General features: G+C 35.1%; 1 protein-coding gene and 1 long non-coding RNA gene across 2 annotated transcripts in view; one reads left to right on the forward strand and one right to left on the reverse strand.

Annotated features, from left to right (window-relative positions):
* The first annotated feature begins 459 nt into the window (after window positions 1-459).
* Window positions 460-27,515, forward strand: part of SLC8A1 (solute carrier family 8 member A1) — a 493,745-nt gene continuing 466,689 nt past the window's right edge. The window contains 1 exon segment of the mRNA NM_001032861.1: window positions 460-583. The gene's annotated coding sequence lies outside the window, so the exon portion shown is untranslated.
* On the reverse strand, window positions 14,818-22,008 carry LOC144333962 (uncharacterized). Its single transcript, XR_013403101.1, has 2 exons — window positions 21,903-22,008; window positions 14,818-18,609 (listed from the first exon to the last, which is right to left on the reverse strand). It is a non-coding gene; the product is annotated as an uncharacterized LOC144333962 (long non-coding RNA).

The raw sequence follows: 27,515 nt of genomic DNA on the forward strand, positions 1-27,515 counted from the left end.
AATGAGCTAAGAATTTTAGGTATCTAACATTACCACAAAAGTAACCACAAAAGTAACAGAGATTAAACATAAAAATGGAAGTTTATGAGTAGGCCAGGAACCATGACTCACATCTGTAATCCCAGCACTTTGAGAGGCTAAGGCAGGAGGATTGCTTAAGCCCACGAGTCTTCTCACTTACTCTAAATTCCGTTACTGGCCAGATAACAGAAGAAATGTTAATTATTTCCCCTATTAATACATAAGGTTGATATGGTTTGGATGTTTGTTCACTGTAAATCTTACGTTGAAATGTAATCCCCAGGGTTGGAGGAGGGACCTGGTGGGAGAGTTTGGGTCATGGGGGAAGATCCCTCCTGAATAGTTTAGTGCTACACCCTTGGTGATAAGTGAGTTCTCACCCTGTTATTTCACAAGAGAGCTGATTGTTTAAAAGAGCCTGGCACCTCCTCTTCTTTCTCTTGGTTGCTCTCACCATGTGATACACCAGCTCTCCCTTTGCCTTCTGCTGTGACTGTAAGTTTCCGGAAGCCTCTCCAGAAGCGGATTCTAGCACCATGCTGCTTGTACAGCCTTCAAAACTGTGAGTCAAATACATCTCTTTTTATTTATGAATTACTCAGTCTCAGATACTTTTACAGCAGTGCAAATGGACGAACACAGAAAATTCGTATCAAGGAGTGGTGTGTCACTATAAAGGTACCTGAAAATGAAAAGGCAGCTTTGGAACTGGGTAACAAGCAGAATTTGGAAGAATTTGGCGGGCTCAGAAGAAGACAGGAAGATGAGGGAATGTTTGAAACTTCTTGGAGACTTGTTAAATAGTTGTGACCAAAATTCTTAGAGAAATATAGACAGTGAAGGCCAGGATGATGAGGTCTCAGAAGGAAATGAGGAATTTATTGGGAACTGGAGCAAAGGTCACCCATGTTATGTCCTGGGAAAGAACTTTGTTGTATTGTGTCCATGCCATAGGGATCTGTGGAAGTTAGAACCTAGGAGTGAGGATTTAGAATATCTGGTGCAAGGAATTTCTATGCAGAAAAGCATTCAAGATGTGACATGCCTGCTTCTAACAGCCTATGTCAGATATGGGAGCAAACAAATGACTTAAAGTTGGAACTTATAATCAAAAGGGAAGCAAAGTGAAAAGTTTGGAAAATGTGCAGCCTAGTTATATGGTAGAAAAAGAAAAAGTGTTTTCGGGAGAGGAATTCAAGCAGCCTGTGGAGTAATCACTTGCTAGAGAGATTCACATGATTAAAAGGGAACCAAGTGCAAATAGTCAAGACAATGGTAAAAGGCCTTGAAGCCATTTCAGAGATCTTCCAAGCAGTCCCTCCCATCACAGTCCCAGAGACCTAGGAGTAAAGAATGATTTGGTGGCCATACCTAGGGTGTATTGCCCTGCACCACTTCAGGAGGCTGCTCCCCACATCCCAGACACTCCAACTTCAACCTGGCTCAAAGCACACCAGGCACTGCTCAGACCTCTGCTGCTTCAGAAGGGCAGAAGCTGTTAGCCTTGATGGCTTCCACCAGGTGTTAAGCCTGCAGGTGCACAGAATTCAAGACTGAAGGAGGTTTGGCAGCTTCCACCTAGATTTCAGTCTCAGGTATCTTTTTGTTTTTTGTTTTTTGAGATGGAGTGTTGTTCTTGTTGCCCAGGCTGGAGTGCAATGGTAGGATCTCAGCTCACCGCAACCTATGCCTCCTGGGTTCAAGTGATTCTCCTGCCTCAGCCTCGTGAGTAGCTGGGATTACAGGCATGTGCCACCACACCCGGCTAATTTTGTATTTTTAGTAGAGATGGGGTTTCTCCATTTTCATCAGGCTGGTCTTGAACTCCCAATCTCAGGTGATCTGCCCACCTCGGCCTCCCAAAGTGCTGGGATTACAGGCATGAGCCACTGCACCCGGCCAGGTATCTTTATAGCAATGCAAGTTGACTAACACAAAGGTACTCGGAGAAAGTTCTGGGCATCCAGGATGGCTGAGAGAGTATGTAGGTCTGTTAGAAGGAAACACTGGGACAGAAGTGCCCCAAATGCATTAGCAGAGGCCAGTGTAGCTGAGCATATCAGTCGTGCATCCAGGCTTGAGATGAGATATGGGCACAAGCAAGAGAGGGTCTAGTAGCAAATGTCCTGGGACCTAGAGATGGAGGATGCCAGCAAGAGAGGTATTCATGATATTAGGGGATGTTTAATATGAGTCATTGAGCTATTGAAATGCACTTTTGCTTAATGAGGAACGTTTTCAGTGTGCTAATTTTCTTTGCATTTAATGCAACTTTCTTCTGCTATACTGTGGATCAGGGGCTTGCAAGTAGAGAATTGGTATGAGCTGCCTGGATAATCCAGTGGAGGTGGTTCCTCCACTGTCCATGAGGGATTTGTGTTAAGAGAACTGGGATTCCTGCAAACTGAATGTCGCTTTGTGCCCAGTGCATGTCTGATCTCAGTTACATATAAAGGCAAAACAAAACAAAATGCAGAATTCTTTGCTAGTTGAGAAATTATTGATTTCCATCATATCAGGGTTATGAATATGACATAGCTTTCACTTAAATATTAAATTAAATATTGAAATGTCCTTTATTGCCCAGGTTTTCTTTCAAGCCCATATGTATTAACACTTCTTTTCTTTTCTCCTTTACTGAGCTCGTAACAAATTCTTCAAGCAGTGAAATAGCTTTCCTTGATAAGGGCTCCTTGATTTGCCCTTTGAAAAGCTTCAAGCAATTTTATTTTTTCTAGAAAAAATATTTCTTTTTTTTTTTTTTTTAATTTATTTATTATTATTATACTTTAAGTTGTAGGGTACATGTGCATAACGTGCAGGTTTGTTACATAAGTATACTTGTGCCATGTTGGTGTGCTGCACCCAACAACTCATCATTTACATCAGGTATAACTCCCAATGCAATCCCTCCCCCCTCCCCCCTCCCCATGATAGGCCCCTGTGTGTGATGTTCCCCTTCCTGAGTCCAAGTGATCTCATTGTTCAGTTCCCACCTATGAGTGAGAACATGCGGTGTTTGGTTTTCTGTTCTTGTGATAGTTTGCTAAGAATGATGGTTTCCAGCTGCATCCATGTCCCTACAAAGGACGCAAACTCATCCTTTTTGATGGCTGCATAGTATTCCATGGTGTATATGTGCCACATTTTCTTAATCCAATCTGTCACTGATGGACATTTGGGTTGATTCCAAGTCTTTGCTATTGTGAATAGTGCTGCAATAAACATACGTGTGCATGTGTCTTTATAGCAGCATAATTTATAATCCTTTGGGTATATACCCAGTAATGGGATGGCTGGGTCATATGGTACATCTAGTTCTAGATCCTTGAGGAATCGCCATACTGTTTTCCATAATTGTTGAACTAGTTTACAATCCCACCAACAGTGTAAAAGTGTTCCTATTTCTCCACATCCTCTCCAGCACCTGTTGTTTCCTGACTTTTTAATGATCGCCATTCTAACTGGTGTGAGATGGTATCTCATTGTGGTTTTGATTTGCATTTCTCTGATGGCCAGTGATGATGAGCATTTTTTCATGTGTCTGTTGGCTGTATGAATGTCTTCTTTTGAGAAATGTCTGTTCATATCCTTTGCCCACTTTTTGATGGGGTTGTTTGTTTTTTTCTTGTAAATTTGTTTGAGTTCTTTGTAGGTTCTGGATATTAGCCCTTTGTCAGATGAGTAGATTGCAAAAATTTTCTCCCATTCTGTAGGTTGCCTGTTCACTCTGATGGTAGTTTCTTTTGCTGTGCAGAAGCTCTTTAATTTAATGAGATCCCATAGAAAAAATATTTCTAATGCTACCTTTTTATCTTCTTTTAGAAATCTCTTATTGGGCAATTCAGTTGAATTGTTGGCAAAGTTAGTGTGTGGGTGTGTGTGAGTGTGTAAAATGTGTTAGTATTTGAATGTATATCTATGAAGGTCTCTTTACCATTGCACTTTTATCAAGGGTTTTAGAATCTTTTTGCACATTGCATAGTGTTTGAGACACATCTCATGCAGTAAAATGTTTCTTATATGATGTTTCCCCAGCCTTTTAGGATTCTCTTCTGTGTTATTTCATGACTGTAAAATCTCAAGTATTTTGTCAGCTTATTGGGTGTTAGAAATTAAAAAGAAACACCTACTGGTTTGTGTGGCAAAAGATGCAATGTAAGTATATAGAAAAGAAATAGAAACTAGTTGAAACTCTATTTTATGCATATGTACTTTCTCTCCCTTTATACAATTTAATTCTCACATCCATCTTATGATATTTTTCTTAAATTTTCTCTTTACAAAGATAATTTACAATGAGCTCAGAGAAATAAAGTATCTTTTCTTAGTCAAATAACAAATAAATGCCAAATGTGGAATTCAACCCCACATGCATCTAATATCAAAATCCTTATTATGACCAGTACATTCCACTGACTTTCAAAGTTCAGGCATGCTCCCTAGCCTCAGGAAACAATTTGGTGATTTTGGATTGTGTTGTATAGATATAAGAAAGTAAACCAAAGGTTTTTAAATATCAAGAAAATTTTAAATTTCCCCTCTTGGGGAACTGGGTAGGTGGCTACACTGTTAGTACAATTAAAGGGTGTTAATTGATATCCTGAGTCAATTATCTGATAACTTTTGCTTGGTCAGTGATGTTTGGCATGATGTTAACAAAAGAAAAATGAGCATTTATTAAACACCTACTATAATTTCATGCAACACACAACTAAGCACTTTTACAACTTTGTTATTAAGTTCTCAAATCATTCTCCATGAAAGCAAACAAGCATTTAAATATAGTATCTATGAGAGTCCAAATTCTTAGTGTACCCTGTTGTATAAATGGCTTCCAATGTTTGGTCTGTATAATACTCAATTGTATAATAAAATATCAGTTAAATCTAATAATTTGATTCATATGATTAAATGGTGCATAGTGCATAGTATTTAGAGTCAAATCTGGGCTCAATTTACTGGACTCCACCAGTAACTGTCTGTGTAACTTCAGAATACTTAATTTATTTCAGCCTCAATTTTGTTATTTATACAATAGTAATAATAATCCCTACTCCACAGAGGTAATGATTCAATGAAGTGATGTATGCAAAATGTTAGCACAGATTCTGTCGAAGAAGCGGCAGGTGGGGATACTTGTATAAGTAGGAGGTCAGGAAATTGAAATCAGCTTCTTCTGCTTGGTAGGAAATGAGCTCATTTTCTGAGAAAGAATATCTGAATTACTGAAGAATTGTAGATTACTGAAAACGAACAAAAGTCTGAAGAGAACAGCAGTTTTTGCTCTGTTGGTTTCATGAAAATAACCAAAATTATCATAATAAACAGAAATAATTTATAAATCCCTTTAATGAACAAAATTGGAAAAAGCTAAAAGCCTATATTATGTCTCCAGATCTCAAACAAGGTGCTTATTTCTCTGAAAGCATTGGTAGCCTCCCAAGGAACCACCCAGTGATTCATTTCTTGGAATGGTGAAGGCTGGGGATGTGGGCTGGCCAGAATAAGAGTGACTTGGAAATTTGGTTTTACGGTTTTACACCACAGTGCTTCAGAGGAGTAGGGGAGAAAAGAGTGATGTCAAACATGTCTCATTTATGTCCCCAACCATGATTCGTTTATGCCCCCAACCGTGATTTCTACCATGATAAATAATTTGTAAATGAGATAAAATGGAAAGAAAAAGCAGAAATTACCTTGCATTAGCTAGCTGAATTCAACTGAACAGACATAAATACCAAGTCACCCTGAGAAATCCAGATAAGACATGCACAATACATGTTTACCATATACGTGTCTTATTTAAGAATATATTTTAAAATAAATGTGTCAAAACTCAACTTTCCAACAATACAGCAAATAGGAGAAATGAAGAGCATATGCTTCCTCTGGAGGAGACTGAGAGGGGTGCGCCTTCAGGGCAGGGAACCCAGTCTACCCATTTGGAAAATGTTCTGAGAAAACAATCCCTATTAGAAGCTATTGCGTGTCTCTATCCATTACATGTACAAAGAGCAGACCAGAATAGGATGGCTTCCATTCACAAATGAAAAATGCACATGAAAAATGCTCATATCAAAATGGATGTGTACAGAGTTGATGTAAAGCAAACAAGAGAAAAAGAACATAGCAAGCAAAAGCCAACTGAAGGGACAGGGATCAGAAAAACATTGAAGGTAACAATAAAATCATTACAGAAATGAACCAAAATACATTACACATAGCAAGAGAGAGAAAAGGAGAAAGAAAATTTTAGTAATAATGGTCAGTACTTCCAAAGAGTATGGTATAAAATTGAACCAAAAGATGGGGTTGTATGTAGCTAGAGGTAAAGAAAAAATAAAGAAGCAAAAAACCCGATAATGTAGAAATAGGGGAGAATAACAAAAGGATATGAATAACCCAAATGTCCTTCAATAGACTAGATGAATAAATTATGGCACACCACAAAATCCACCTTATGCAGAAAACTTTTGAATCTATTCAGTGAAATAATTAATAAATATTTCAGACACTTCTACACATGCAGTTTTCTATATGTAAAAACTAGAAACCGAATTGTTTTTCCTGAGAGGAAGTGTGTGATTAAGGACAGAGTAAGGAGAAGGGCTTACTTTTCACTCTGTGCACCTTTTTAGTTACATAAAAACATTTGTTTTACCATATATGTGTCTCATTTAAGAATACATTTTAAAATAAATGTGTCAAAACTCAACTTTCCAACAATACAGCAAATAGGAGAAGTGAAGAGGAAAAAAAATAAGAACCACAGAGCAAGATGGAAGACAAAATACGCATTAACGTTAAAATATATCCTATGACTCTTTGGTTACTTCCTTGGCAAAGTTATGCCTCTAACCTTACTCACTGAATAGCCCTCAACTCCAGTTTTTTATTTTTATAACCAACTATCAACTAAACATGTGTGCTTCTGTTACTGAGAGACAGTTTGAATTTAACATGCCAAAATGTGCCCCTCTCCCAATCTTTGTCACCCCCCTCAAATGCAAAGTTTGCCCAAGCCAAGCATTGACTTATTTGCCCAAGTCAAAATTTTCTAGGATTTATCCTTAAAACATTCTACTCCTTCTCTCACCACACCACACCCCGGTGCTCTTTCCCTAAACCTGCTAAATTCTATCTTGACAACTGCCATTCTACTCCAGACTCCCATAATCTCCTTCTAACTTATCTCCTTACTTCCACTCTCACTCCTCCAACATTCATAGGGTTGGCATAACCTCCTAATTGATTTCTGCTTTTATCTATAATCTAAAATCACATTGTGACCAGAGCGATTTTTTTTTTTTTTTTTTTTTTTTTTTGAGACGGAGTCTCGCTCTGTTGCCCAGGCTGGAGTGCAATGGCCGGATCTCAGCTCACTGCAAGCCCCGCCTCCCGGGTTCACGCCATTCTCCTGCCTCAGCCTCCCCAGTAGCTGGGAGTACAGGCGCCCGCCACCTTGCCCGGCTAATTTTTTTTGTATTTTAGTAGAGACGGGGTTTCACCGTGTTAGCCAGGATGGTCTCGATCTCCTGAACTCGTGATCTGCCCTTCTCGGCCTCCCAAAGTGCTGGGATTACAGGCTTGAGCCACCGCGCCCGGCCTAGAGCGATATTTTTTAAATGAAGATAAGATCATGTAATTTTTCTCCTTAAAACTCTCCAGTGACTTCATGTCACACTTAAAAATAAAATCCAATCTCCCCCATCCTCACCTAGAAGGCCCTAGAGATACTGACACCTTCTCTCAGTTCATTTGCATTAGCTACTCCGGTGTCCCCAAATACTCTGTCTCTTGTTTTGCCGGGCCTTCCCGGTAAGCATCTGAAATGTTATCTCTCAAAGAGAACTTCCTTGACTGCCTATCTAATAAAATACCATAACTTTCTTCACTGCCACATTTTCTTGTTTCATTTTTCCTATTGCCAGTATGTTACTGTCTGATATTTTCTTCTTCTGCTTCATTGCCTACTGATTTCCAAGTATAGAAACCACTTCTGCCTAGAAAGAGTAGACTGTTAGTATTTGTTGAGTAAATTAACAAAATTCATTTGTATTTTTTTTGAGTCAATGTATCCAAATATGGCTCTTGAATAAACCCAAAATTGACTTAAGAGATAAAGAAAAAAGATTGGTGATTTGTGCTGGGAAATTGTCCTGGCTAGAAAGCAAACTTGCACTTTTAAGGCATGTGTTTTGGAACTATCTTAAAATTTGCAGTAAAAATTGCATTATTTTTTCTTATTTAGCAAAAAAAAAAAAATATATATATATATATATATATAGCTTTAGAAGTACAGTCCAGTTCTAAGAAAAAAAAATATATAGAAATTGATTTAGAAATAGAAGAACAGAGTTGGGTTGGTTAAAGATAGATGGGCAGAGAGCGATAAAATATTTGTTAATGACCATACCTTTTAATTATTCTGGCTCCATCTCTCTTCCATTTATGCTTTAAGTTTTAGATAAAATTCAATTATTCTGCCACACATTCACCATCTATTTAGAATCAGACATATACAAAGATTGCATTTTAATAGTTAATCATTTACTCAAAAATTTGATTGAACTGAATTATACCAAATGTTGCTGATATATACACATTCGATAAGAATTTTTTTTTCAATTTTTTTTATTTATTTATTTATTTTTTATTTTTTATTATTATTATACTTTAAGTTCTAGGGTACATGTGCATAACATGCAGGTTTGTTACATATGTATACTTGTGCCATGTTGGTGTGCTGCACCCATCAACTCATCAGCATCCATCAACTCGTCATTTACGTCAGGTATAACTCCCAATGCAATCCCTCCCCCCTCCCCACTCCCCCCAGTAGGCCCAGGGTGTGATGTTCCCCTTCCCGAGACCAAGTGATCTCGTTGTTCAGTTCCCACCTATGAGTGAGAACATGTGGTGTTTGGTTTTCTGTTCTTGTGATAGTTTGCTAAGAATGATGGTTTCCAGCTGCATCCATGTCCCTACAAAGGACACAAACTCATCCTTTTTTATGGCTGCATAGTATTCCATGGTGTATATGTGCCACATTTTCTTAATCCAGTCTGTCACTGATGGACATTTGGGTTGATTCCAAGTCTTTGCTATTGTGAATAGTGCCGCAATAAACATACGTGTGCATGTGTCTTTATAGCAGCATGATTTATAATCCTTTGGGTATATACCCAGTAATGGGATGGGTGGGTCATATGGTACATCTAGTTCTAGATCCTTGAGGAATCGCCATACTGTTTTCCATAATGGTTGAACTAGTTTACAATCCCACCAACAGTGTAAAAGTGTTCCTATTTCTCCACATCCTCTCCAGCACCTGTTGTTTCCTGACTTTTTAATGATCGCCATTCTAACTGGTGTGAGATGGTATCTCATTGTGGTTTTGATTTGCATTTCTCTGATGGCCAGTGATGATGAGCATTTTTTCATGTGTCTGTTGGCTGTATGAATGTCTTCTTTTGAGAAATGTCTGTTCATATCCTTTGCCCACTTTTTGATGGGGTTGCTTGTTTTTTTCTTGTAAATTTGTTTGAGTTCTTTGTAGGTTCTGGATATTAGCCCTTTGTCAGATGAGTAGATTGCAAAAATTTTCTCCCATTCTGTAGGTTGCCTGTTCACTCTGATGGTAGTTTAGAAGGTGAAATTTTGGATTTTTTAACAGACAATGGAGGTTCATATGGAATTGTAGGGAATAACATGGAGTGTTATAAGAAGTGCCTTTTTGTATCAACTGAACAATACCTGAAATTGTATAAGAAACTGTTACATTTTAATGTGGTTTATTGTTAATTGCTTCTTCAAAATATCATGGCATGTTACAATGCCAATGCAGTTCCACACTAAAAAAAGATGGAGAAAAAAAATTGAATGTTGTATAAGTAGTTAAATGCTTTTAACAATTGTTACATTTATTTATTTTTTAATTGGTTTATCATTATTATTTTTTGAGACATATTTCACTCTCTCACCCAGGCTGGAGTGCAATGGCACAATCTCAGCTCACTGCAACCTCCACCTCCCAGGTTCAAGTGATCCTCCTGCCTCGGCCTCCCGAGTAGCTGGGAATATAGGCATGGGCCATCATGCCTAGCTAATTGTTGTATTTTTAGTAGAGACAAGGTTTCACGATGTTGGCCAGGCTGGTTTCAAATTCCTGACCTCCGGTGATCTGCTCGCCTCAGCCTCCCAAAGTGCTGGGTTTACAGGCGTGAGCCACTGCACCCAGCCTACATTTAATTTTATATTGAACAATGTGGGTTACATGATTCAGAGATAGAAAGTGTGATTTTCTTTCAAAGAGAGAATCTGCAGGCTCTGGGAACCATCTTAGTCAGAATAAAATATCTGAAAAATAATCATAGGGAGGAGAAATGGGCTTTTATCTGGATGACAACAAATAATAAAACTGCGCTACTGTTAGATCAAGTCATACTTGTACAAAAAATTGAAAAAGCTATTTATTTATTTCTTAATTTATTTTACTTTTATTGGCCAAAAGAATTGTCACAATAAACATATACATCTATGATGTTTACAGTCAGAACCATGGCCCATGACTCTGTACCCTTCTATACTGTGCAACCTGGACATACAGTTCTAGTGTTTTAAGTTAGGTCCATTTAGCAGAAGCTAATAAGAGACATTCAGCTCCAAATTAGGAAAGAATTATTAACATAGTTTTGAATGGTCACAATAAATTATTTCCAGTAGGTTCTAAGTTCTCCATCACTGGAGTTATTAAAACCTTGGTTTATATTATGTGGTAATTATGGCTAAGATTTTAAGTGCTGGGTGATAGATTAGATAATCTTTAAGCTTTTTTCCAATTCTATAATTTAATATTTTATTTCAAAATGATTTAGTGAAACTTTAACATGATACATAAAATATATCTGCTCTTATATATCCAGGAATGTATCCATCATAGCTTTAAGAGAGAAAATAAATCTAGTTCAATTTATGTCTTTAATTGAGCAAAGATTCCTTAATGTCTTATATTTCTAGATTACTGTCTTGGTCTATTTGGGCTTCGATAAGAAAATGCTATAAACTAGGTGGCTTCTGAAAAAAACAGAAATTTATTTCCCACATTTCTCCAGGCTGAGAAGTTCAAAGTCATGGCACTGGCAGGTTAAAGTCTGGTAAGGCCCTGCTTTCTGATTCATAGACCATGCCTTCTTGCTGTGTCCTCACATGGTGAAAGGGGAAAGGGTTCTCTGAGGTCTCGGAAAGGGCGCTAAGCACATTCATGAGGACTCCACTTCAAGATATAATCACCTCTGAGGAACCTCACCTCAAAATACCCTCACACTGGGAATTAGGTTTGGGGGTACACAAACATTCAGATCATAGTAATTACATATGTCAACCTTCATATACTTGATCTTATTTGTTTCTGAAAACAATAAAATAGAAAGGGCAGGTGTTATTTAATTTCATATTGAGATGAGAAACCAGAGGTTGAACACAGAGATCTCACAGGTAAAACTGAAGCTGTGAAAGTTAAAACTCAGATCTTTTGATATCCAACCCTTTCTGTTTTTATGTCATTCTTCCTGTTGAAGGCTTTTAATTAATATAATTATGATATTACATAATGTTGAATCATATAAAATTTAAATATAAATGTGAAATAAAATCATATAAAATTTAAATATAAATGTGAAATAAAATTACACATAAAATAAATAACATAATAAACCATGTAATTCTCACTACCTGATAAAAGGGAAGTTTGATAGAACATATCAAGTGAGAGAAATATTTTTACTGCTGTTATTTATTTGTTCACTAGCTTGTTGACTCTCTTTCCCACTGGATTGTAAGATTGATTAGAGGAAGGATTCTCCCTCTTTTGTTTCCTAGTTACCCACTGTCTAAGGAACACATACCACCTGGACTTTCAAATATGTGTTGCTTAAATGGATAATAAAGGAATAAGTGGTTTTAAATATTAATCAAATAGTTTTTTATATAATAAGCCTTAGACAATACACAAGACAAGGATTCAATAACAGTTTTGTACATAAACCCACATTAAATATATAATCAGAAAACGTGGATTTATAAAATGTCACAAATAGTACAGTCTAAATATCAAGATTGAATTTGTGTAGACCAGGAAATGATGGTTATCTGCATAATCCCCTTTTAATAGGCTGTGTGGACAGTGTGCGAACTTGGATTTTTGCATAAGCAAAATTGAATGTTAGCTCCAGATTTTCCGTTTATTATTATCTCCAATAGGAGCCATGTATATTTTTTGTCACCTCATTTACATTTTCTGTTATTTCGACTAACAGAAGAAAAGGGCTGTTAATACTGATTGGCTTCAAAAAAAAAGAAACAAAGAAAAGGATTCTGATTATTTGGAAGTGTTAAATACTGCATATGTGGGAAGGAAATTATGTGAAAATAGATCTAGGGTATGAATGGTGAACTTATTGATTGTCAGGTAATAGGACACGCCAGGCAAAATGGGGAATCAAGAATCTGCCCCTACACAATATGTTGTAAATGGATCCTAGCATTAATGCCATGGTAAAGATGGACCTAGTGCTTTGGGAAATTCTTTTTCACATTCAAGCCCTCTTTCACTGGATACTTTGAAGATAATTTGTTCATTGTATTTGTTTCATAAATATCTGGAAGTTTTTCTGTCTTATAATTATGGTGACTTTAGAAATACAGCTGCTGAAATAAAAGTAATACATTTAGTATGGTCTTGATTCTTGATGAAGAAATCACTTGTTCTTTTATGGAAATGTAGGGAGCTTTTAGTTCAGTTGCAGTCACTCCTTTAAATTTATATGTTCACTCCTTTCACTCTGTATCTGTCTCTGTGATACATATGTGTTACTTACATTTCTTTTTCCTAATTGATGCCATTAAGCAAAGAGGATGTTCTTTTGAGAAGACAAATGACATTTAAAATGATAAAAATAAAATTAACATAAATTTTAGCAGTCATATGGGAGGGGGAAGGCATGGCAAAAGAAGGTAAAATATCACAGTAAGATGTTAATTTTTTAAAGAAAAAAAAAAAGAAAGAAACTAGGCAAACATTATTTGGAAATAAATGTGTGTTATCCAGAAACAGTTATCCTGTGTTTGGGACACACAATTGTGGATATTCTGACCGAACTTTAACACAAATAATGTGTTATTTGATATACCAACAACTAAAGAAAAAGAAGTCAATAGGTACTATAGATAGTAAGATAAGATTATCGAAAGGGGTGGTATTGGGGGGAGTCTGTACATGAGAGTAAAGAAGACAAAAACACAGGCGATGAAGAGGAGAATCCAAAGAAACTCTGCAACCTCTGAAAGAAGAAAATGGTTTGGCTGCAACAACTGTCACTGTCTTGGCATTGTTGACGTGGTTAATTTTGCTGATGTGAAGGAAAGGGTCCTTTCTCTGTCTCTGAGACCCCTTGATGTCTCCACCTTAGAAGAGGGTATCCCTTCTTTCAGCACAGACACATTTTCTTTCTTTCCCTCTCAAGCCATTTTCTCCTCTCTTTGCTGTTGTTATCTTTAATCTTCTATACTGAAGAATATAAGAGGATTTCTACTTGAAATTTTTTTGGCATAAATAAACAGGGGATGTTAAGAACAAGAGACTGTTGATCTCTGGAACTAGCCCTAACAGACAACTGGTTAATTTTCACTATATATGATATTGTGACACTTAAAATATGTTGCTACAAGGCAACCAATGTTATAGAAAGAAATATGGGAAAATTAATGGAAAAATTGTTTATGGAGCTTCCAAAGCTTTAGGAGAATCTTATCCTTAATAATAGTTGTATGAAACACTTGTACAACATTTACAATGAGCCACATATTGTTTCAAATGCCTTATACATATCAACTCACTCATGGTAGATACAATTATTTTCCCATTTTATAGATGAGTATAGTCTAACTATTGTCTTATCCTAGAGACCATTGGACACAGAGGGTAGAAGGGGTCTTGCTTTTAAGAAGGAAACAAACAGAAGTGTTTGCAATGGTAGCCCTAGACCTCAAGGAAGAGTTTTGTTGAAAAGGAAATAAAACTTTCAATAGCAGAAAGGAACATTTGAAAGTTAAAATAGGTACATTTTATTTATTATATGCAAGTTGCCTAATCCTATTTAGAAAAGTATATTAGCATATTTTTTATCTCATTTCAACATTTAACCTTTCCATATCTTACACATCTTATAACCGCCCCCCAAAACTTTTCTCCCTATTCCCTAGCATTTTTGTACTGTAATTAGATTGTGTTTAATAGAAGTCTAAATGATAACTTTTGCTGTCACCCTTGGGAGTCCAGCAACTTTAACATGTTTTGAATCATGGATTTGAAACATTTCTGCTTTCCTATTGTACATGTTCCTATTGAAGGCAAACATTTTTAGGAAATACTTCCTTAAGTGCTTTGAAAGTTGGGTTTGATGGTGATATAATTAAAAGATAACGTCAGTAGAATAGAACATTGTACCACAGTAATGTTCAGCTCTCCTGCCAGAACATAAAGGAAGGGGCAAAGCGGAAGCACTGATTTTCCAAGCAGGAGACATTTATTCAGTAACAATGTCTTATTACAATTAATTTACTTTTGGTATATAAATGGTGAATACAAGAGTAATTGCAGCCCCTGTGGATTAAGAAACATTGTTCTCCTGGTTCTTTTCTTCGAGACCAGCACAAATCACAGTTGGCAGCTGCTTGTTGCAGAGCTTAATATTTCCTTCTGTCGAAAGTTTATGTCTCTCATTCTTTTTCTCATTTTGAGTTTTTGCAGTATTTTTTCCTTTTCTATTTGCACCCTTTCTTCTCGGTTCCTCCATTCCTTTCCATCTTGCTATTCTTCTACCAATTTTTAATTTACTTATCTAAGAGATAAAGAAATGATTTTGAAACCTGAGTTTATATGAGAATCAGTGTAATATGTTATTAAAAATAACTACCTCTGAGCCCCACCCCAGGAGACTCTGATTCAGGGAGCCTTCACTAGGCCATAAAAATCAGCCTTTTTCAAATATGTATTTATGAAAAGTTTACCCGATGATAATTGAAGTCAAATTTAAAGACCCTTCATTTATATTATCTGAATTACCTTAGCTAGCTTTCAATTAGTTATTCCAAAGTAAGAACCCCTAAAATGAAAAATTAGTGCGTCAACTACCTCAGAATAAATGTTCCCATATAGAGTCCAGAAATCTACCTGTTCTCTGAACCCCCAAACAGCATGTGGGCTCAGCACAGATTCCATGTTGCATGTTTTTCTGGTTTCTTACTGTTTTGATGAATGCAAGATGAATCGCCATTGGGTCTCCTGCCCAGAGATGCAGTTTTGAAAAAAGTGGACTATGATTGCAGAGCCTCTACTTCAAGCCCAGTCATCTGAAAAAAAGTCCTTTCTAGATAAAGGTGCAGCCAGCCACTTTCTCTGAGATTCATCCCTCTTCAGCCTTAGCCTTCACACAGTTAAGAAGCTACCATTCCTCATAACACCCCCCCACCTGCATTTTCCAGAGTTTGTGGCAACTTTCGAATGAGCACAGGAAGTCTGTTTTCTTTTAGTAGGTTGGTTTCTTCAGTGAGTACACGTGGAGCTCAAATATAGAAAGGCAACACAGGGGCTACCGACACTGTGTGCAGGACTTGTAATTGTGAATTATCTCATGACTGAGTGCACTGGAACCATGACACCAACCCTTTACAGTGCCACCAGAGAACTTTATTATCATGATTCCTTGTGAAAATTTATTATTTTTTGGAAAATATATAGATGATTTGGAACCTTAACTATGCCATTTTCAATATGGTAAAAATCAAAATTTTATATTGTTTTTCTAGACAAAAGAAAATACATGTACGCATTCATACTACTCAAATGATACCCATTTGTTTAAATTATGACTACAAGCTGTCATAAAATTTAGCTATCATAAAAATTGCTAGCACACCCTTAAAATCCGTGCACCATGTTAACATCATTACTTCTATGTGTTGATAGTCGGGAATGTAAATTATCTTGTATTCACTAGTTAGGTATGATAATAATAACAAAAATATACATTGAGAAGTCTGGTGTCTTGCCAGGTATTGGTTATATATATATAACCAATATATATGTGTGTGTGTCTGTGTGTGTGTGTGTGTGTGTGTGTATATATATATAGTTTCTAAATGGAAATACCTCAAAGTTTCTTTTGATTATAAAAATAATAGGCAGTCGTGCTCATTGTTTTTAAAAACACACAATATAAAACAATGAAGAAGAAATATAAAACAAATGAAGAAGAAAACTAACTCATCAAAATTTTATGACCCAGAGAAACTCACATCTTCTGCAGTCACATTTCATAAAATACACTGCCAATTTCTTGTGTTTTAATTTATTTCTGAATAGTTTGTTGCCGAGTTGTTGTGCTGCCTTAAATAAATTATGAAATTTTAAAAAATGAAAAATGATATAAAACTGACAAATCCTTAGATTTTAATTTCTGTATATATCCTCCAGATAGTTTTCTGTGTACATGCATATACATACACACCCACCCACTCATACACAGAAGAGATTGAACTATTTCATAAACTTTTTTCATTTAACAACAACATGGGGAGCGACATGGAAATTTTGTCAGTAAATATGAATGTGTACAGTTATTAATACAGAGCCTTTCATTATGTTGACATACAATTTGTTTAACATATCTTCTATTGAGCATTTAAGATATTAATAGTTCTCATTTGTTGCTGTAATAAACAATGCATCAGTAACTTCATTATGCATATATCTCTGCCTACCTAAGTGCTTATTTCCTTGAAACAAATTTCTAAAAAGAAAACTGGCCAAAATTTTAATTTCAGAAATATACTTGCCCTACAGGCAGACATCATGTCTAACCTGAAATGCACAATTCATCCCCATGTAACACATGAAAACGGAGAAGAATTAGCCTGCTCATGGCTATTAAAAGGATGGAAGTTGGGATTCAAACAAGGATTAGTCAAGGTGGTTACTAATGTCATTGAACAGGTACATAAAATTTTTATTAAACACAAATTGACTTGTTAATATCAGCTTTGTGGAGGCACAATTGATATACAAAGGACACGCATACTTAATTTCAAATGTAATGAGTTTGGATATATGATTGTAGTGATGATATTTTGTGTGTTTGCTTGGATAGATATATCCAACACTTTCTAAAGTTTCCTTGTGCTCTTTTGTTTTTGTTTTTGTTTTGGAGGTGTATGTATGTGTGTATGTATATGCAGGTACAAGAACACTTGAAGTGAGATCTACCCTCCTAACAAATTTTGAAGTGCACACATCCCATGATTTTTGACACAATCAAGAGGCGAAGTCCAATTCCTCCAGCCCCTTGAGATAATTATTTCCAAATAATAAATCCTGAGACCCCATGCCACATTTAGTGTAACGCCGAGAACCCTAACAAGATTCCTGAGGCATATCAAGCACACTGCATTCTTCTGATTAGCTCTTGTCCCTAATAGCCAAGCTCTGCAGATTTTTGTTTCATTTTTGGCTATTGCTACTCTTTTGGGCACCTCTTCTCACCAGGACTGGACCCTCATTCCCATTCCCCCAAATTCCATCAGTCTAGGATGGGTACGTGTGATACAGTTCACCAAAGTAAGGCCATTAGCACAGAGGAAGGATGAAATAACTAGAACAGAAATAATTCAAGTTTAAATATTATCAAGCTCCTATTTCCACTCTTGACATTATATTACTATACACTATCCATCTTCCCCATAAAACCCATCCTGGGACAGACATGGACACCTTCTCTCTAGTGATTCTCTCCTGGGTGAGAATTGGAGTCACTGGAAATGCTTTATAAAAATGTTGTTATGCAAGATCACTCATATTAAATGAATGAAAATCTTTGGGAAGTGGAACCAAGAGGTTTTTTTTTTAATTATTATTATTATACTTTAAGTTCTAGGGTACATGTCAATAACGTGCAGGTTTGTTACATATATATACTTGTGCCATGTTGGTGTGCTACACCCATCAACTCGTCAGCACCCATCAACTCGTCATTTACATGAGGTATAACTCCCAATGCCATCCCTTCCCCCTCCCCCCTCCCCATGATAGGCCCCGGTGTGTGATGAAGTTCCTCTTGTTAATTTCAATATGCAGCCAGGTTGAAAATTACCATTGTAGATCTTTCACCAAATCTTCCTCATTCTAGTTCCTCAATCCTCCAGTCCTTTGGCCTGCCAGCCAAAACTTGCATGCAATTTCCTCCTTTTGCTGAATGAAGTCTTTGTTTCTTTAATTATTCCTTTTCTTGTTTTTTTTCTCTGCACAATGGTCTAAGGCACAGCTTTTTCATACTTGAAAAGGTGTTTTTCTAAATAAAACTGAAGTGCTCTCCTAAGGGAAGGTCTTCCATTCTTCGAAGGCAACTGGGTCAAACTCCAGCCACTCTCAAACGATGAAGGTTTTTCCTTTTCCCACTCCTCTTTATACTAGTTTTTTGGCAGATTTAGTAATGAATAGACATTTCTACCCTTGAGCAGATCTCATAATTTCTATGGCAAAATAGGGAGAAAAAACTATTAAAGTTGAAAAAATTCAAATAATGTCAGAGAAAATCTCTATCAAGGGTCATCAGAATGTGTTTCCTAACTTAATCACAGGATTAGAGGAAAATTGATCAGAACAAGGATGTGGTCATTAAATCAATGCATGCTATTTATCATAGCTTACATTACGCCAGCCATCTAAATTTTGAACGTGAATCCCTCTACATCTATCTCTGGTAAGTGCCCACTGCAGACTCCCCTGAGTTGTGACACATCTCTCAACATCATTTATTTACCTCCAAATTTATTAGTCTTTGAGGAACAAGGTACAAATATCAAGTTATACCACTTCCAAATAAATTAAAGTTCATAGTCAACATGTTTCTTATTACAAACCGTATCTGCCTAGAAGTCAAAGCAATGTCTCTGAGTCATTCTAAACTAAATTTATAATACTATTCTACAATGCAAGGACACTACCCTTGGAAATGAATTCAGTCAGACACTTTATAAAATAATGGGTCTTTCATTGTGAAGCCATGCCCTAGACCTTAGACATGAGTAGCCATCCCTGAAAGATAGGTCCAGTGGATTTTTTCATTATTTTCATGGTAACATCTGTCCATCTTGCCTGAGAGACAACAAAGCCCAGTGGAGAAATAAAGGGGACATTCAACACTGATTCTTTTTCATTCACATACACACACACACACACACACATACACACACACCTAATTGACTGCTCAAGGGCCTCAACCATGCAGAATTTACAACATCATAAGAAATCCACATGTTTAAAAATTGCTCTAATTTAGAATGGGCTCTACATAAATTTTAGTAGAAATGCACACTGCACAGCAGCTGTTCTTCTCTCTGACTTTTTTTTTCACCTTTTACCTGCTGCCCCCACATCATAGAGGTACCTTCGTGAGAGTTTCTGGACTTTACCACCAGAAAGTAACAGGATCTAGAGACTTCAACAAGTATGCTAGGCATGTAGTTGTCATGGCTGTCAATAAAAGCAAAGTCCCTCTGTGCTACCCATAGAGAGTAAACAATTCCTTTTGTATAAGATTTTCAAGGCTGTCTGCTTTTTCACATACTGTCTTCTGTTTATTTTGCAGTTCATTTCATTTTCCACAATTATATTTCAAAAATACATTACAGCGTCTTTATATTATATTTGTGAATGGTTCTGTTACAGGGTTGTTGTTTTGCTGCCATAAACAACCTATTACATTTCTAAATAAGTAAACAATAGAAAACTAACAAATGATTAATTGAAAACTTGGATAATAGAATAATAGAAGGACAAATTCATATCTAAAATATCTAAGCAATGTCCTTCCTAATAAATCATTGATTGGTTATTTGAGTTTATTAGATGCTTCTATTTTATATATTCATACACAAATGAAGTTTTGTCATGCCATTGAACAATTTGGGGAAAAAAGTGAAAATGTACTTGTTTATATGATGTGTTCAATCCAGGAGAAAATGGTTTTTTAATTGCTTATCTTCTTTACAAAGGTTTATTTTATAATATGCTGAAAGATATTTGTTCAGGAAAGAACAGATTTTTTGAACAAGTTTCTCTCATTTATACTTCCAAAATCTAGTGTTCACATTTCAGAAAATAAGATTTTGTTATGTTTCAGAAATAACAAAAATAGGAGAGGATGTACAAATAGGTTATTTGCAACCGAAGTCATTTTAATCATTCAGCTAACCTTTTTCAGAGATTATTCTCATTATCCCTTTTTCCTTCTTAGGTTTCCATCATAAAAGTGGTGAGGATGGCCTTTTCAGATAGAGAAAGACCACTCTTCTATTAAAAGTATATATGAAGCCTAATTTTTAGAAGATGTTTCTCTTTATTAGGTCCCAAATTAACTAGAGAGGTTTTTTTCCTTAGATAATGAAGGTGAAATTATCAGAACTCTAAAAGGTAAAGTGACTCAAACATTTTTTTCAGTAAAATTTATTTATTTCTACTCAATATAAAATCAAGAAATAAATTACTTGCTTATGTTTCTTAGTGGTCTGTTAATGAGCTCATTCTCTTCCTTTATGTCTCTCTCTTTTTAACTCTTTCAATTGTATGACCAACACTGGAGATGCCTCCTGTTTTTAGGAGGCACAAATAGAATAGTGTCTATAATTAAGGTCTATGAGCAGAGCTGTTCACAGTTCCTCTGCTTCAATTTGTCTTCCTTTTTTCAATATAAAACAGCAGACTGGAATGTCATAAAATTATACCCATTTTATTCTCATTTGAGCTGTAACAGACATCTAGTAGATATTATAATGGAGAAACAATCTAAAGATTCTTATGTATGTATTTTATTGCCTCATGATAAATCACATGTTTTCTTACTGAATTGCAATGCCCTATACCTCTACCCCACTCTCTTAGCTACAGTCTTATCAAGCCTCTTCTAGGCCAATGAGGCATCATCCTGGGACAGATGGACCGGTGCATCCCAGAGCTGCAGCTGCAGGATTGTCCAAGTATCTCCTCACCTTGGATGTGTCCCTGCTACAACTCTAGTCAGTTTCTAAAAGCAGTGGGAAGTGGAAAAAAAAAAATGAACACCCTGTGTGGGCAATGAAGGAGATAAAAGAGTAAGCAGATGATGCTTAGGCAGGATTTCTTTAAAAGCATAATTTTATTTCTGTTGAAGTAAAACACACAGAGGATAAGCAGGATCTGTAGACTCAATTGGAAAATTAGGTTATTTAAATATTACTTTTGTGTATCTTTTAAAAATATTTTTTAAATAATCGTTGGTATTCATAAATTGTTTAAAATTCCTTCCAGGAACGTTCAGATTAACTAAAACCAATAAAACATTTTGGTTTTGTTTCATTTTTAATACATTGTTTTCCTGAAAGCTAATTTCAACAAAATCATTTTGAGAATATTTTAGACACAGATTTTCTTCCTCCACCACCTCTCCCTGTTTTTCTTCTCTTTATCTTTCCTTTCCACCACTCCTATGCGCGCTTTCCTGACAAACACATGCTTCTAAGCTCCTTGCAGAGAACTTAGCAAGCACACAAAAGGGAATGGTAGGTATTGCCATAGCAACTTAGAGAAGGTCCATGCAGATAGGACAAGTTCACAGCTCTGACTAGAGACAAAAATCAAAATCAAGAAGTTATTCTCAATGTTCTCTTCCTGACATAACTGAAGAGTTACAGGTAAAACTCTTTTTTATGAAAATGGGAAATACACTGTATCAGTTGTTGGAAATGTTGTTTTTGTTATTTTGGTAATAGTATTAATTTGCTCTTACCTGAAAAATTTGCTGAGGTTTCTAGGTGTAAAATCAAGTTTGAGTGATTTCCAAATGCGTTTTCAAGGATTCATTTTCCCAAACTGCAGCTTCTTGATGCTACAATGAGCAGAAATATAAATAGCCAACAGATAAAATGTGGCTGATAAAAAGAGAGTCCATGGAAAGTTCCTCTCATGCTTTTACTTCTCATCCTTTAAAGGACTTGCTTTCTGTATTTAGATTAGGGAAATATGCCAAAACATTAGGGTGATTACTCAGTTTGCTTTTATCAGTTCTTTTGATGTTGCCCCCTATTTCCCAGCTCCAAAAATATTATTGCACCTCAAAGAAGCAATATATTTACTATTAATACTATAACAGCAGCATGAAAAGAAAACCAACAAACAATTAGAGAAATGATAGATAGGTAGAGATAAAAATATAGAGATATAAATATATCATACATGTGGAGAAAGACAGGCAGCTTCATATTCTAGGACACATTTTTCTTAGGGCCCCTGAATCTGATGTATTTTTATAGAGTCTATGTAAATGTTACTAGTGGTGGATAACAAGTACCAAGAATTTAAAACATAACAAACTTTACACAAGTCCATGCCTAATACTTTTAAGCTCTTTGCCCCTTCCTCACTTGGAGACCCTGAGAAGGACTTGGGAAGTTGTTCAGGTAATTTTCTCCCATTTCTACCAGCTTCAACCATCACATTTCTTAATTTTAGGCCATACCCTTTACCTTATTCCTACCTCAAATTATCTAGTTTATCTTTGTCTCTCCCCAGAAGGGGAGAATACTCTTCATCATTTGTCGTCAGTGTAGAATTCTTAATTAAGGTTGAAAAGAAGGGACAGATTTAAAATGTTATTCTGAGTTAAAACACTAACCATACTCGACCCTGCAACTGTGGGAGGTGACAGAGAAGGAAACCAACAGTGAATCAAACATTTTGATGTGAATATCTAAGTGGTCTTATGGAATTTTATAATATATGCATTTTGCTTTTTTAAAAATATTGCTTCAGTCATTATTGGTGGATTGCAAAATTCCCTTAATGGTTAATAACTTAATTGTATATTTTTAAATAACTTAGAGAATGTTATTGGATTATTTGTAACTCAAAGGGTAAATGCTTGAGGAGATTGATGCCCCATTCTCCACAATATGCTTATTTCACATTTCATGCCTGTATACAAATATCTCATGTACCATATATATGTATATATATAATGTACCCACAAAATTTTTTAAAAATAATTTTAAAATTTTTAAAATAATAATACATTTGATCTAGTCTAAAGAAACTGTTATTAGATATTAAATAGCATATGTAAAATTAAAGAAAGGTTGAGTAATGATTCAGATATCCAATTTGTTTTTATCTTACCTACCTGCTTACCTATATTTTAGCCTTCATGTATTCAGATATGAGTAAGAGACTTGTATGAGTTTGTTCTCATGCTGCCAATAAAGCAATACCTGGGACTGGGTTATTTATAAAGGAAAGAGATTTAATTGGCTTACAGTTCCACATGGCTGGGGAATTCCACAGCTTGTGGAACTCACAGTTCCAAATGGCATGTACCACAATCTCTTATTATTTTCTCACGTTGCCATTTAATATATTACAAAGCATTTTAATACATGTAAACTCACGTAAATTGCAAAATACCACCTTGAATTGGATGTTTGCTGAAGTAAAGGGGCGGAAGAGCCCTGACATAAAGCCTGGACTTGTTTTTGTTTCACATAATGCCATTTGTTATTATAGTGGCCAAAGTCATTTCAGTAATTAGAGGTCAACTTCAATAAGGATCTGGGCAGCAGAGATTTCTATTCAATGGTCTTTCTACTTACATTGTTATGCTTCTTATGAGATTATACATAATGCAACTGAATTCTTGCTCTGAAAATGGATTCCACTATGTGACTTCAGTTGAGTTAATTCACCTTAATTTTTCCATTTGCAAAATGAGCATAATAATATCATTTACCTAATAGAGATTTTATAGGAACTATGTAAGTTGATTTAACTCACTGACTGGCATATCCTAAGCTTTCAGTAAAAGTCACCATCACTATCATTACCATTATTCTCTTGATTGATGATCACAGAGATAATTCTTAGTTCTCTAATTAGACTATTGTCTTATGATCTCATCATTATAAGTATGTCTAAAGATAGAATAATGTATATTGCCCTGTCTTTACTGTCATCTGATATGCTGCCTATTATTTTCTTGTATAGGGCAAGCTTAAATCAATATAACTACCTCCCAATTATATTTAATGTTTCTGCTTTGAAAGCATATTCAGAGCAAAGATATATGTACCAGGATAGTGATCACAAGTTTGTTTATAATAAAGAAAAAGCTGCAATTTGCAAATGATCTCAATGATCATCAATAGAAAATTAAGGAAACTGGTTCATTCACACAATAGAACACAATATAATTTTTAAGGAAGATGAGAATGTTCTATATACTTTGACATAAAAAATAAAATGTTAATAAAAACATTTTAGAGAAAAACATGTATGTTATAATACTATTGATATTTTAAGTTAAATATAATGAAAAGCTTCATATATAGTATGAACATATATATATAATATAGTGTGAATATATATATATATATGCCTGTATTATATAAGGTTGCCATATCATGTAAAAATTATTTCTAGGTTGTGATACTGTAGAGTACTTTATCAATATTTTATGCCCTATTGTATTATTTGTACTTGTATAATAAACCTTCATTCATTATTTTAAATCAACAAAATAAATAAGAAGATTATATATAAAGAGAAAAAGGGAAAGAGATAATGTTTTATTTATCAAAAGAGCATATTATTTTAAATTTTTCTTATTTTTAATTTTGTGGGTACATAATAGGTAACTCATAAGTATACCCATGTCATAGGTAATTTCATGTAACCAAGATACATGAGACATTTTCTTTTCTTTCTTTCTTTTTTTTTTTTTTTTTTTTGAGACAGAGTCTCACTCTGTCGCCCAACCTGGAGTGCAGTGGTGCAATCTACATGAGATATTTTCATACTGACATGCAATGGGTAATAATCCCATCAGGGTAAATGGAGTGTCCATCATCTCAAGCATTTATCCTTTGTGTTTCAAATAATCCAATTGTACTCTTTTAGTTATTTTTTAAATGAACAATTAAATTAGTTTTTACTGTAATCACTCTGTTGTGCCAGCAAATACTGTCTTATTTATTCTTTCTAACTATTTTTTTATACCCGTTAATCAGTCCCCCCTACCACACCACCCTGCATCTACCTTTGCTAGACTCCAGTAATCATCCTTCTACTCTCTATCTCCGTAAGTTCAATTGTCTCAAATTTTAGTTCCCACAGATGAGCAAGAACATGTGATGTTTGTCTTTCTATGTCTGGCTTATTTCACTTAACATAATGTCCTCCAGTTCCACCCATGTTGTTGCAAATGACAGGATCTCATTCTTTTTTATGTCTAAGTAGTACTCCATTGTGTATATGGGCCAAATTTTCTTTATTCATTCATCTGTTGATGGACACTTAGGTTGCCTCCGAATCTTGGCAGTTGTGAACAATGCTGCACTAAACACGGGAGTGCAGATACCTCTATGATACACTGATTTTCTTGCTTTTGGGTATATACTTAAGAATGGGATTGCTGGGTCATATGGTAGCTATAGTTTTATTTTCCGAGGAGTTTCCAAATTTTTCTCCATATGTTTGTACTAATTTCACATTCCCACCGACAGTGGGACAAGGTTCCAAAAGAGTATGTTCTTTTAAAAATGTATTTTAGGTAGTGGTCAGTGCTTTAGGAGTTGTAGCATTTAAGAATCCTCATTCTTAACTCCACATGTGTTAGGAAAAATAATGCTTCTGAATGTAAATCACCCTTTTTTTTGGTCTTAAGATGATTCTGTTTATATTTAATTTCTTTTCTCCAAGTGACTGACTAATCAAGTCCTCAAGGAAATAACAAATTTAATAGAAAAAAAAGCTATAAACAAAATTTTACAAGGGCAAATAAAAACTGATAATTATGACTAGAAAGATCCCTGAGCTGTGTAGATTTTTAAAAATTCCACATAGAAGAATAAAGCAAATCAATCTATACTGCGCGCCTCATGACCATATGGACAACTACTAAGCAAGCATCAAATATATACTTAGAATGTTTGGTGTCCTCTTGTTGATTTTTAAATTTTCATCCCTCTATATATCATTCCACTTTCTTATTTTAAATGAAACTCAACTCTGCTAAAGGGCTTCATGGATTAACTAAGTCTAACCAATCACATATATAGTCATTCTGAAAACTGTACATTTACTATTATTTGTACATTAATTTTTTAAATAAATGCATTTTTATTGCTATATGGAAGTTCATAACTTTTGAAATTGTGGTTAAAAGTGTAAAAATTTTGAGAAAAGTATCTATTATTCCACCAATCAAATATAGCCATTATAAATATTTTTCCTTACTTCTGTCTAATATTTCTATATTTCATAGATTTGGAATTTTTATCAGTTTTACATTGTTGTCGTCACAGTGAATACATATCTTTCTTTTATTACTATGGTTTATGTGTCCTGCATATTAAAACGTATTCTAACATAGCTTAACAACTCCATTATATTCTATCATGTTTATATAGCATGCTTATTTTATAATTTTACTAGCTGAACAGTTTAGCGTTTTCATTTCATGATTATAAATAAGTATACTATAATTTTTTTTAATCTATAAGAATGAGTTTTCCTCTGTCTGTATGCTGACTTTTAAGGGTCTCAGAAACTTTTAAAATCTCTCTCAGAACAAAATACCTGGTTGGGCTTGTGGTTTACTCCTGTAGTTCCAGCTACTAGGGAAGCTGAGGCAGGAGGATAACTTGAGCCCAGGAGTTCCAGGCTGACATGAGCTATGATTGCACCACTGCACTCCAGCCTGGGGGACAGAGTGAGGTCTTTTCTCAGAAAAAGTAAAGAAAAGAAAAGAAATGTAACTATTTAAGGTAAGTGTTGTGACTTTCCTGAATATTTGTATGTGTTGCTTTACACCCAATGGTATTTTATTACTATTACAAATCATGACATGCAAATATCACATATACACACACACATACACACACACACATATATATATTCCTAAGAAATCCACAAAAGGAATATTAGAGCTAATAAGGATTTTAGCTAATTTGCAATATATAAATTCCATATGCAAAAATCAAGTATATCAAATAATAAATGTTTGAGGTGATAGTTATGCTTGTTACCCTGATTTCATCATTATACATTGTATATATGTATCAAAATATCACACTGTACCCTATAAAGATGAACAATTAACATATATCAATTATAAATAATAAGAGCAAAAAAGTGCATTTCTATTCACTAGTAATGAATGATCCTAATAAGAAATTAAGAAAACAATTTTATTAACAATAGCATCAAAAATAATAAAATTATTAGAAAAAATCCAAAAAAGTATCATACTTATACATTGAGAACCATAAAACATTATTGAAATGAATGAATAAAGCCCTAAATAAATGGAAAGGCATTCTGTATTGATACATTCGAACACTTTGTATTGTTA

This window comes from Macaca mulatta, chromosome 13 (assembly GCF_049350105.2).
Source record: "Macaca mulatta isolate MMU2019108-1 chromosome 13, T2T-MMU8v2.0, whole genome shotgun sequence".
Classification (NCBI taxonomy): Eukaryota; Metazoa; Chordata; class Mammalia; order Primates; family Cercopithecidae; genus Macaca; species Macaca mulatta.